Raw genomic sequence first — 12,966 nt, 5'->3', positions numbered from 1 at the left:
TGCCCTTGAGACTGACCCAGAAACTCCAGCGGGTGCAGAACGCCGCGGCGAGACTCCTTACGGGGTCCTCGCCACGGCATCACATTCACCCAGTGCTATAGCAGCTGCATTGGCTCCCGGTGGAGTACAGGATCAGGTTTAAGGTGCTGGTTTTGACCTTTAAAGCCCTATATAGACTAGGACCCTCGTACCTACGGGACAGCCTCTCCTGGTATGTCCCACAGAGGACCTTACAGTCTTCAAACAAAAACATCTTGGAGGTCCCGGGCCACAGAGAGGTTAGGCTGGCCTCAACCAGAGCCAGGGCTTTTTCGGCTATGACCCCAATGTGGTGGAACGCTCTGTCACAAGAGACTGGGGCCCTGCGGGACTTGACATCTTTCTGCAGGGCCTGCAAGACAGAGCTGTTCCACTAGGCCTTTGGCCAAGGCACAGTCTGATCCCCTCCTTTGATAATCCTCACAGAACTCTAGCCCAATGGTTGCCATTAATTTGATTTTGAATTGATTTTAGAATGAATTGATTTTAGAATGTATTTCAATTAATTGTTTGTGATTTTATGTAAACTGTTATTTTTACTGTAGTTAGCTGCTCTGAGCCCAGCTTCGGCTAGGGAGGGCGGGATATAAATAAAATTTTATTATTATTATTTTTAAACGTCCTCTTTTAGGAGAAATGTTGAGCCCTTTGGGAACTGACTGAATACCAGTTTCCCAAACATGGGAACCGTCTACCCGTGGCAAAGAGTTTTGGATGCATTGAGCCGTCTCCTGACTATGCACCTAAGAAAGAGAGGTTGAGGTTGCACTGGCCAGCTGGCAAAGATTTTGCCCCACAAAGGCCTAAGAAAGGCAGGCAGTGCCAGTGAGAAAGTCATTCAGAGAAGAATGACGCAAATGCCTGGATCCTGGATCGCAGCAGCCCAAGCACAGTTGACTTCAAAATTTCCTTTCAAATTTGCACAAAACGAACGTTGTTCTCCCCTTTCAGCCACAAGAAGGAGGGGAAAGAAGAGATGGAAGCCGCCTGGGGTTTCTTTTTCAAAAGGGTCCAGGAAGTGGAGTCGCCAAACATTCGGTGGTCCTGAATAGCCCCTGTGCCACAAAGAAGAAAAGAGTTGCCATGTTGTTGGGAAAATGGCCATTTGACGGAAGCATTTACAAAAGACAGTAAGAGACAAAGAGGCCAAGGAGCAAAGTCTGAACTGGGAAGGGCCATAGCTCAGTGGCAGAGTGCCTGACTTGCAAGCTCAAGGTCCTGGGTTTGATCCCCAGCATCTCCAGTAGGGTTGGGAGACGCTTTTTGTCTTAAATCCACTTCCACTTGGTGTAGACAATACTGGGTGGTCCAATGTTCTGATTCGGTATAGGACAGCTTCCTGTGTTCCTATGCTTAGGTAGTCGTGGCTGATTCTTCGTGACCCCATGGACCAGAGCATGCCAGGCACTCCTGTCTTCCACTGCCTCCCACAGTTTAGTCAAACTCATGTTGGTAATAATAATAATAATAATAATAATAATAATAATAATAATAATTTATTTGTACCCCGCCCATCTGGCTGGGTTTCCCCAGTCACTCTGGGCGGCTTGCACAAAGACAAAAAATACACTAAGATATCCCATATTAAAAACTTCCCTGAACAGGGCTGCCTTAAGATGTCTCCTCAATGTCAGGTAGTTGTTTATCTCTTTGACATCTGATGGGAGGGCATTCTACAGGGCGGACACCACTACCGAGAAGTCCTTCTGCCTGGTTCCCTGTAGCTTTGTTTCTCGTAATGAGAGAACCGCCAGAAGGCCCTCGACGCTGGACCTCAGCATCTGGGCAGAACGATGGGGGTGGGGACGCTCCTTCAGGTATACTGGTAGCTTCGAGAACACTGCCCAACCATCTCGTCCTCTGTCATCCCCTTCTCCTTGTGCCCTCCATCTTTCCCAACATCAGGGTCTTTTCCAGGGAGTCTTCTGTTCTCATGAGGTGGCCAAAGTATTGGAGCCTCAGCTTCAGGATCTGTCCTTCCAGTGAGCATTCAGGGCTGATTTCCTTCAGAATGGCTAGGATTGATCTGGCGGAGGGAATATGGGGAACCATGATTCCAGCTATGCATGAGGGATGCAAGAAGGAATAAGCCAAACTTTGGTCTGGGCGGCTCCCAACAGAATATTAAAAACAAGATAAAACGCCAAACATTAAAAACTTCCCTAAACAGGGCTGCCTTCAGATGTCTTCTGAAAGTCAGATAGTTTTTTATTTCCTTGACATCTGGTGGGAGGGCGTTCCACAGGGCAGGCGCCACCACCAAGAAGGCCCTCTGCCTGGTTCCCCGTAACCTCACTTCTCGCGGTGAAGGAACTGCCAGAAGGCCCTCCACGCTGGACCTCAATGTCCAGGCTAAATGATGGAGGTGGAGATGCTCCTTCAAGACAAGCCTTTTTTTTAAGGGACAGGTGGCAACCGTACACCTCCCTTATCCATCCTCCCCCTGGCAAACAATAGGGATTATCCTCTTTCAAAGACACAATCCAGCCAGCAGTTCAAGGGGAAAAAAGATGCAACAGGACAGAGACCGGCCTGACCTGGAGAGAATCCCAAGGGCCAGATATAAAGTCTTGGAGGGCTGGACAGCGGTACGTCTAGTTGCGAATGGGATCCGTTCCGGAGGTCCATTCGCAACATGAAAAGAACGCAACCCGCAGCAGCGCATCTACGCACGGCGAGTTGCGATTTGCCGGTTCTGTGCATGACATCATTTTGCGCATCTGCGCATGCACGAGCAACGAAACCCGGAAGTAACCCTTTTGGGTACTTCTGGGTCGCCGCGGGACGTAACCTGAAAGAACGTAACATGAAGCGGACGTAACATGAGGTATGGCAGTATTAGGTCCACTTCCACCTCTGGCATAGAGGCTGCATTGCCACTTTGCATTCCCACCATTTTGCGACATGCGGTGCCTCCAAGGCAATAGAACTCCCTTAGGAGTCTTTCGTAGTCCACCTATAACTACCGTATTTTTTGCTCTGTAAGACTCACTTTTCCCCTCCTAAAAAGTAAGGGGAAATGTGTGTGCATCTTATGGAGCGAATGCAGGCTGCACTGCTATCCCAGAAGCCAGAACAGCAAGAGGGATTGCTGCTTTCACTGCGCAGTGATCCCTCTTGCTGTTCTGGCTTCTGAGATTCAGAATATATTTTTTTTCTTCTTTTCCTCCTCCAAAAACTAGGTGCATCTTGTGGTCTGGTGCGTCTTATAGAGTGAAAAATACATGTATTTCAAAGGGACAGCCACACAGTGGTACCGCTGGCTGAGAACAGGATCCATTTTGGAGGCCCGTTTGCAACGTGAATAGCCCGCAACCTGAAGTGCCGTATATGTGCAGGTGCGCAGCGCGATTTGGCGCTTGTGTGCATGCACGAAGCACGATTTAGCGCTACTGCGCATGCGCAAGCGATGAAACCCAGAAGTAACCCTTTCCGGTACAATGGTACCTCGGGTTACAAACGCTTCAGGTTACAGACTCTGCTAACCCAGAAATAGTACCTCGGGTTAAGAACTTTACTTCAGGATGAGAACAGAAATCGTGCACGGCGGCAGCAGGAGGCCCCACTAGCTAAAGTGGTGCTTCAGGTTAAGAACAGTTTCAGGTTAAGACCTCCAGAACGAATTAAGTACTTAACCCGAGGTACCACTGTACGTCCGGGTCAGCGCAGGACACAACCTGAAAAAACGTAACATGAAGCAGACGTAACATGAGGTATGACTGCAGTGGTCTGACTTTGCATAGGACAGCTTCCTTATTGACCTTATTCCAGGGGTGCCTCCACAAACAGCCCTTCTTCCCACAACTGTCACACTTTGACCGCTCATATTTTTTTGCAGAGCTGGCAAACGGTGCCGTTTTCCAAGTAGCTCAGCCAGTGTTGTTGTTGTTGTTGTTTGCATTCCCCTCCCATGCTTTTTTTGCAGGCCTGATTTGTGAACAAACATTTGGAAGGAAATGGCAGCTGCCGCCACAGCCTTTACAATGCAGGCAGATAAAGCCCCATTGAGGCTTTTGGGGGGGCGTCGTGTGCCTTTAAATCAGGTGACAGGAAACCTGTGGCCCTGTAGATGATGGTAGACTCCAATCCCATTGGTCTGAGTTGGCACGGTCCAGGGTTAGTGATGGTGGGAGTTGTAGTCCAGCAATACAGCATTTTCACTCCAATTGGAAGCATTCAGTTAAAGGAATTGTTGTGAAAATAAGAAATGTCTAGGCTGATGGGAGGTGAGGGTCCAATATATTATATTATATATTATTTATTATTATTATTATGCCACCCATCTGACTGAGTTGCATCGGGGGCGGGGGCAACAGGTCTTATTTAACCATAATCCTTGCCCACACGTCCAGTGTTCGAAACCCCAGAAGCTGTACCATGACAGAACTTGAGCCACATGTTTTTTGAACCTGTTTCATCTTTTGAACGTACCTGGCCTCAGGTTTTAATCAACCTAAGCCTCATATCAGGGGTGGCAAACATGTAACCTTCCCCACGAGGCTACTCGACTCCCATCAGCCTCAGCCAGCGTGGCCAACGATCAGGGATCAATATCATCATTATTGCTATTATTTATGGCATTTATGGGACACAGGTGGCGCTGTGGGTCAAACCACAGAGCCTCTTGGGCTTGCTGATCAGAAGGTTGGCGGTTCGAATCCCTGCGACGGGGTGAGCTCCCATTGCTCGGTCCCGGCTCCTGCCCACCTTGCAGTTCGAAAGCACGTCAAAGTGCAAGTAGATAAATAGGTACCACTCCAGCAGGAAGCTAAACAGCATTTCCGTGCGCTGCTCTGGTTTGCCAGAAGTGGCTTAGTCATGCTGGCCACATGACCCAGAAGCTGTACGCCGGCTCCCTCGGCCAATAAAGCGAGATGAGCGCTGCAACCCCAGAATTGGTCACGACTGGACCTAATGGTCAGGGGTCCCTTTACCTTTACCTATGGCATTTATATAACACTGCCTTTTCCTCCAAGTTGTCATACATGGCTCTCCGCTCCCCCATCTCATTTAATCCCCACCACAACCCTGTGAGGTAGGTTCATGGCTGAGTAGGGATTCAAACCCTGGTCTCCGGGGTCCTCCTAGTACGACTCTCTAACCACCACGCCAGCTCTGGATAATTTTTGCTGGAGTCCAGTAACATCTGGAGGGCCCCAGGTGCTCCATGCATGTTTGAAATCAAGAACCTCTAGGTGTTGGCGGACTCCAACTCCCATCAGCGCTCAGGGATGATGGGAGTCGGAGTCCGAGGCCACCCAGTTGCAGGTTCCTCGCCTCCGTCTGAAAACAAGCGGCTACATTCGGCCCTCAGCAGCCCAGACTTTTATCAGGAACTCACCCCGGCTTCCCTTAGGGACCCATGGATTGCCTCGCTGTCGGTTAAATCACCCCCAACAGCCTCCTTCTCTCTGGGTCTGATTCATCCGGTGAAGTCACAAGGCTTCCGCGTTACCGTGGCAACTACCCAAGCCATCCTTGCAAAAGACAGTTGACGGGGGTGATGCCACAGAGTGACTCAGCCGTGGTTTTGCGGCAAACTACACTCAAGCTTCGGACGCGGGTGGCGCTGTGAGTTAAACCACAGAGCCTAGGACTTGCTGATCAGAGGGTCGGCAGTTCGAATCCCCGCGACGGGGTGAGCTCCCGTTGCTCGGTCCCTGCTCCTGCCAACCTAGCAGTTCGAAAGCACGTCAAAGTGCAAGTAGATAAATAGGTACCGCTCCGGCGGGAAGGTAAACGGCGTTTCCGTGCGCTGCTCTGGTTCGCCAGAAGCGGCTTAGTCATGCTGGCCACATGACCCGGAAGCTGTACGCTGGCTCCCTCGGCCAATAAAGCGAGATGAGCGCCGCAACCCCAGAGTCGGTCACGACTGGACCCAATTGTCAGGGGTCCCCTTTACCCCTTTACCTTACACTCAAGCTTAGTATTAGTCAGGGCGCAACTGTCCACATTGAAAGGCAATCGCGTACCTGCAAATTTACGGCCACGTGCACACAAATAAGAGAATTATCTGTGGCCCTGTAGATAAGTCTTTTCAAAAGGAGTTCAACAGGGCATACTCCTTAGTAAGGCCACCATATAGCTGGGATAGCTCCGTCGGTGGAGCATGAGACTCTTAATCTCAAGGACGCGGGTTCGAGTCCCAAGTCAGGCAAATAAATAAATAAATCCCTGTATTGCAGGGAATTTGGGCTATAGATGACCCTCGCAGCGCCTTCTGCCTCTATATTCCTATGATTTAAAGCACTCTTTAAATCAGCTTTAAACTGTCATGGCTTCCCCCAAAGAATTATGGGAGTTGTAGTTTGTTAAGGTGCTGAGAGCTATAAGGAGGACCCTATTCCCCCCTATACCAGAACTACAATTCCCAGAGTTCTCTATGAAGAAATTTATTGTTAAACCACTCTGGGAACTGTAGCGCCGTGAGGGGACAATTTTCAGCACCCTTGACAAACTACAGTTCCCAGAATTCTTTGAGGCGTAAGCCCAAACCGCTTAAAGTGGTATCCCAGTGCTTTAAATATACAGTGTGAATGTGACCTAACATGGGATAGGACTGCAAGGCTTAATCTGTTTTCTTGCTGCGTAGGTTTCCTCATTGCTGTCCTGGCAGTTTATATAATTCTTGGCTGCTCAGCTTGACCAAGAAATTGATACCTCGCTATTACACACACAGTCAGTGTCCTGCTTGGCCAGGAAGCTGTAAAACCTCTCTGATTCCTTCTGGAGTAAGCAAGTCACAGACTTTGGATTAAAATACAGCACAAACTGTGCCCTGTGTCCAATTTTCAAACCAGACTCGCAACATCACCGAATCCTGTCCCCTCTAAATGCCAAAGATCACCAATCCTCGTCGGGCAGGTTTCAGCGTTAAAGCACATCTGTCTCACAAACACCAGAGCAAGGCCAGACATACCAGTTGCAATTTTGCAATAGCATTTTGCTAGCCCAAAAACGGAAAGCGAGCGAGGTTCCAGCCAAAGAGGAATGGCAACGTAAACTGATGGAATATGCTCAGCTTGCAGATTTAACATACAGAATAAGAGAACAAGAAGAACGGACGTTTAAAGGAGACTAGAAAATGTTTACTGAATATATGGGTAGAAATTGTATATATGGGTAGAAATCAGCTTTAAACTGTCATGGCTTCCCCCAAAGAATTCTGGGAGCTGTCAGCATTTAGATAAACAGTGTAAACTTTAAAAATGCTGGCAACATTTAGATAAACAGTGTAAACAAGTTTTGATGGATGTAACAATGGATTGCTGAATGGTTTAGTTCACGTAAAATATGCAGGAATGTATGGTATGCAAAATGAACTGCGGAAAGAGAAGAAGGGAGCAGCAAAGGATCCTAATTGTTAAAAACTGGAAAAAAGAAACTGTGCCAACAAAAAAGGAATGGCAAGATAAACTGTTAGAGTATATTGAACTGGCTAGAGTTACAGAGGCAATTACAGATCACACTAGACAAGAGTTTCAAAAAGCATGGGGAAAATGTAGAGAATGCTTCACAAAACAGTGCCCTAAAACACATACCTGGACTTGTTTCGATTAATGTCTGCAGGAGACTATGTGGATATTTAAGTTATAATTAGAAAAATCTTAATAATTATTCATAAAGGAGTTTATAAGAAGTAAATAAGGAGGCCAGATACAGGATAAAGGAAGCCTTATTTGGTTGTTTGTACTGCTGTATTTTATGCTCATTGTATGTTAAGTTCATGTTTAATGAAGGTGGATTTGTGTATTGGGGGGTTGTATTATGTTGTAAATAAAATTCCAATTAAAAATATTTTAAAAATGGAAAGAGAAGAAGGGAAGTCATTGGTTTCAGGTTGTCTAAATGAATATTTTGAAATGTAAATTAGAAAAAAATAGTTAAAAATTTATATATATATAATTGGTGGGGTATTTAATAATAATAATAATAATTGGAACTCGTGGGCATCCAACGAAGCTGAATGCAGGAAGACAGAGCCAAGAAAGTCCTTCTTCACGCAGCGCATAGTTAAACTATGGAACTTAGTGATGGGCAGAATGACGGCACTCAAAGAGGATTAGCCATATTCATGCAGAGGAAGACTATCAATGGCTGCCCGCCATGCTGGCTATGGTCTCCTTCCCCAGTTGGGAACAGTAAAAGGTAAAGGTAAAGGTACCCCTGCCCATATGGGCCAGTCTTGCCAGACTCTAGGGTTGTGCGCTCATCTCACTCTATAGGCCGGGAGCCAGCGCTGTCCGCAGACACTTCCGGGTCATGTGGCCAGCGTGACAAGCTGCATCTGGCGAGCCAGCGCAGCACACAGAACGCCGTTTACCTTCCCGCTGGTAAGCGGTCCCTATTTATCTACTTGCACCCAGGGGTGCTTTCAAACTGCTAGGTTGGCAGGCGCTGGGACCGAGTGACGGGAGCGCACCCCGCCGTGGGGATTCGAACCGCCGACTTTCAATCGGCAAGTCCTAGGCGCTGAGGCTTTTACCCACAGTGCCACCCGGGTCCCCTAATTGGGAACAGTAGTGCTCCTGAATAACAGTTGCTGGAAACCCCAGGAGAGGAGAGTTGCTCTTGCACTTGAATCCTGCTTGCAGGTTTCCCATTGAGGAATCTGGTTGGCCACTGTGAGAACAGGGTGCTAGACTAGATCACACCCTCCAACATTTCCCTGATGAAAATAGGGACGTCCTGTTCCTTACTGCTACTACCCCACCCATCTGACTGGGCTGCCCCAGCTACTCTGGGTGGCTTCCATCATATATAAAAACATTAAGCAGCTTCCCTATACAGGGCTGCCTTCAGGTGTCTTCTAAAGGTTGTACAGCGGTACCTCGGGTTAAGAAATTGATTCGTTCCGGAGGTTCGTTCTTAACCTGAAACTGTTCTTAACCTGAGGTACCACTTTAGCTAATGGGGCCTCCCGCTGCTGCCGTGCAATTTCTGTTCTCATCCTGAAGCAAAGTTCTTAACTCAAGGTACTATTTCTGGGTTAGCAGAGTCTGTAACCTGAAGCGTCTGTAACCTGAAGCATCTGTAACCCGAGGTACCACTGTATAGTTACTTACAGTCATACCTCATGTTACGTTTGCTTCATGTTACGTTTTTTCAGGTTGTGTCCCACGGCAACCTGGAAGTACTGTAAAGGTTACTTCTGGGTTTCACCACTCGCGCATGCGCAGGTGCACTAAAACGTGCTTCGTGCATGCACACAAGCGCCAAATCATGCCGTGCACCTGCGCAGATACAGCGCTTCAGGTTGCGGGCTTTTCATGTTGCAAACGGGCCTCCGGAACGGATCCCGTTCGCAGCCAGAGGTACCAATGTCTATCCTTGTATCAGGGTTTGCATAACTCCATACCCTCCAACATTTCTCCGATGAAAATGCGATGTCCTAAGGAAAAGTGGGACACCCCGGGATCAAATCAGAAACCGGGACGGCTTCTGTAAATCCAGGACTGTCCCTGGAAAATAAGGCCACTGGCCTGATCCAGAAGGATAGCGTTCCTTTCTTATGCATCTGTTAACCACAAGCATGTTGCAAAGGCTGCAAAATCAAAACAAAACAGCTAGTTCTCAACCCGTTTTTCTAGGAAACCACCCCGAGCGTATTTATGAAAAATATTTGCTGCATGCCAACCCTTTCCACCCCAACAAAAAACCTCCAACCAGTTAAAGGTACTTCCCTGGATGTTCTGCAATGTTGTGTAATTGTCTGAGCTTGAAGCGGGGGTGAGGGAGGCTTGAAAAATATGTTTGCTCTCGGCTCTCGGTGAAACTCAGAGCAGAAAAACACCGGGGAGTGGACTCGGGGGCTGCTTGTTTATCGGGCTTGCCTGTTCCTCAGGCTTCTTGGAAACGGCTGCTGCATGGAGATAGCATGTGAACAGGGCTGTAGGCAACAATGCGCACGCATGCCTCTTTCACATGCCCAAGCCTTGCTGCGGGAGCTCGGTTACAGAAAGTTCAGGCGGTGCAGAGAGAGGAAGACGTAGACTTCCTGCTCCTGGACATGTGAAAGGAGCGTGCACAACCACCCGGGCTGCTGAGATAGCAGTCGTGCCAGCTGCGCTCTCCAATAAGCTCAGCTGTTTATCCCTCCCTAGCAAAAGGGACTGTACTCTCTCTCCTCCTCCAGCGAAGGCAGCAGGAAGAATGTTCCCAGGGATAGGATGCCAGCCTCCTTGTGCCAGGGCCCTGCCAAATGCAAAAATAGATACACACATACAGAAACACACACACACGCATATAAACACACACCTCCTCCTGTCTCAAGGTATTTGCAGTTTCATAAAAACATTTCTGGCAAGGGAACTGTTGCTGAAGCCAAAGGTTTCTTAGAAGCGGAACACCCTGCTCCAAATCCCAGGAATAAGTACAGTCATACCTCAGGTTACAGATGCTTCAGGTTGTGCATTTTCAGGTTGCGCACCGCACCGAACCCAGAAGTACTAAATCACGCTTTGCACATGCGCCGAAGCAGTGGCGTAGCGTGGGTTGTCAGCACCCGGGGCAAGGCAAGTAATTTGCACCCCCTAACCCGTGGATTTGCGCCCCCTAACCTGTGGATTTGCGCCCCCTAACCCTAACCCCCAGATGTTGCGGCCGGCCCCCCCTGCACCCCCCACGCTACGCCACTGCGCCGAAGCGCTGAATCGTGACCCACGCCTGCACAGATCTGCAGGTTGCAAACGCTGCGGGTTGTGAACGTGCCTCCCACACGGATCATGTTTGCAACCCGAGCATCCACTGTATTTGCTTTGTTGCATCAATATCCCAGACCCTCCAAGTGCAGTGGTGCCCCGCAAGATGAACGCCTCGCAAGACGGAAAACCCGCTAGACGAAAGGGTTTTCCGTTTTGGAGGTGCTTCGCAAAACGAATTTCCCTATGGGGTTGCTTCGCAAGATGAAAAAATCTTGCGAGTTCCCGCGGTTTTCCCCCACTTCCCCCCCCCTTTTCCTAAGCCGCTAAGCCACTTAACAGCTGATCCGCTGATAAGCCGCTTAACAGCTGATCGCTAAAAGCCGCTAGACCGCTAATAGCGCTAATCCGCTAAGTTGTCAATGGGCTTGCTTCGCAAGACGAAAAAACCGCTAGACGAAGAGAATCGCGGAACGGATTCTTTTTTTCCAGGTACAGTCCCAGATTTACAGCTGTCCCGGTTTCTGATTTGATCTCTGAAAGTTCCCCTTTTCCATAGGATGTTCCTATTTTCATAGGAGAAATGTTGGAGGGGGTGATATCCCTCCTTCTCATCAAAGCAGCCCCCCCCCCCAATTTAAAAAGTAACTACAGTGGTACCTCGGATTAAGAACTTAATTCGTTCCAGAGGTCTGTTCTTAACCTGAAACTGTTCTAAACGTGAAGCACCACTTTAGCTAATGGGGCTTCCCACTACCACCGCAATTTCCATTCTCCCACTGCTGCTGTGCTGCCAGAGCATGATTTCTGTTCTCATACTGAAGCAAAATTCTTAACCCGAGGTACAGGAAGGTAAACGGCATTTCTGTGCACTGCTCTGGTTTGCCAGAAGCGGCTTAGTCATGCTGGCCACATGACCCGGAAGCTGTACGCCGACTCCCTCGGCCAATAAAGCGAGATGAGCGCCGCAACCCCAGAGTCGGCCATGACTGGACCTAATGGTCAGGGGTCCCTTTACCTTTACACACACACACACACACACACACACACACACACACACACACACTACAGCTAGTAACTAATGATTTGATGCCCTTTTGGCACACCCAATACCCAGCAGCCTAGGGCAGTCTAATGATAGGGCCAGCCCTGATACAGATTGAGAAACAGCTCCTCAAGACCTGGGACAGAGATGATCCATGTGCACTGCTGTGATTTTCCACTGTGCGTGGTTATTTCCAGGAGCCACCTCCAGTTTTCACTCTAAATAAAACAGTCTTACTCAGGAGTCGGCAAGGTTTACCTCACCTGGGCCGGTTCACTCCAGTGGAGATCCTTCCATGGGCCGGATTGTGAGTGCAAGCGAGCAATTTCTGACATCTGCATCTGTGCCAGAATGCAATTTCTGGCATTTGTGTCTGCACAGATGTGATTTCCGGCACCACAGAAGCGATTCCCCGTGCCGTGCCGGTTTAGCGCAGCACAGGGACTCGCTGAGTGGGCGGCTCAGTTCAGGGGTGGCTCATAGGCCAGTTAAACGACCCCCATGGGCTGCTTGTGGCCCATGGGCCTTAGGTTGCCTACCCCTGGTCTTACTGGTTTCCAGGCAGCATATGTACAGTGGGCAGTTTGGGGAGGAATAGTTAGGATCAGACTAGTCAATGCTATCCAGAAGGCGGCAGCTGGACTGGTGACTGGGAGCAGCTGCCGAGACCACATAACACCGGTCCTGAAAGACCTACATTGGCTCCCAGTATGTTTCCGAGCACAATTCAAAGTGTTGGTGCTGACCTTAAAAGCCCTAAACGGCCTCGGTCCAGTATACCTGAAGGAACGTCTCCACCCCCATTGTTCTGCCCGGACACTGAGATCCAGCGTCGAGGGCCTTCTTGCGGTTCCCTCACTGCGAGAAGTGAGGTTACAGGGAACCAGGCAGAGAGCCTTCTCAGTAGTGGCACCCACCCTGTGGAATGCCCTCTCATCAGATGTCAAGGAAATAAACAACTACCTGACTTTTAGAAGACATCTGAAGGCAGCCCTGTTTAGGGAGGTTTTTGATGTTTGATCGTGTTTTTAATATTCCGTTGGGAGCTGCCCAGAGTTGCTGGGGAAACCCAGCCAGATGGGCAGGGTATAAATAATAATGATATTATTATTATTATTATTATTATTATTATTATTCATGCAGGAGGGTCAGCAAGGGTGTAATCAGTAGGAGACAGCACACTATATTTTTTGGGGGGTGGACAACACTGCAAAATGTTGACAATCACAAGCAAATCACTTT

At 48.8% G+C, this 12,966-nt stretch overlaps 1 protein-coding gene and 2 long non-coding RNA genes across 12 annotated transcripts in view; 2 read left to right on the top strand and 1 right to left on the bottom strand.

Annotated features, from left to right (window-relative positions):
• Positions 1-12,966, top strand: part of LOC310826294 — a 204,687-nt gene that overhangs the window by 164,468 nt on the left and 27,253 nt on the right. The gene's annotated exons all lie outside the window — the stretch shown is intronic.
• LOC310826381 overlaps positions 1-12,966 on the top strand; it is a 131,804-nt gene that overhangs the window by 104,142 nt on the left and 14,696 nt on the right. The window lies entirely within an intron of this gene.
• PFKFB3 (6-phosphofructo-2-kinase/fructose-2,6-biphosphatase 3) overlaps positions 1-12,966 on the bottom strand; it is a gene marked incomplete at its 3' end in the record, with an annotated part of 69,005 nt that overhangs the window by 49,243 nt on the left and 6,796 nt on the right. For 7 of the 10 annotated variants that reach the window (XM_083700342.1, XM_083700344.1, XM_083700348.1 and 4 more), the window contains exon 1: positions 5,381-5,445. The exons of the other annotated variants lie outside the window; for them this stretch is intronic. Of the gene's footprint in view, positions 1-5,380; positions 5,446-12,966 lie in introns of those variants that run through there. 10 annotated transcript variants of the gene reach the window in all.

This window comes from Podarcis gaigeae, assembly GCF_964106915.1.
Source record: "Podarcis gaigeae genome assembly, chromosome: 10".
Lineage (NCBI taxonomy): Eukaryota > Metazoa > Chordata > Lepidosauria > Squamata > Lacertidae > Podarcis > Podarcis gaigeae.
This window is presented reverse-complemented; position numbering and strand designations above follow the sequence as displayed.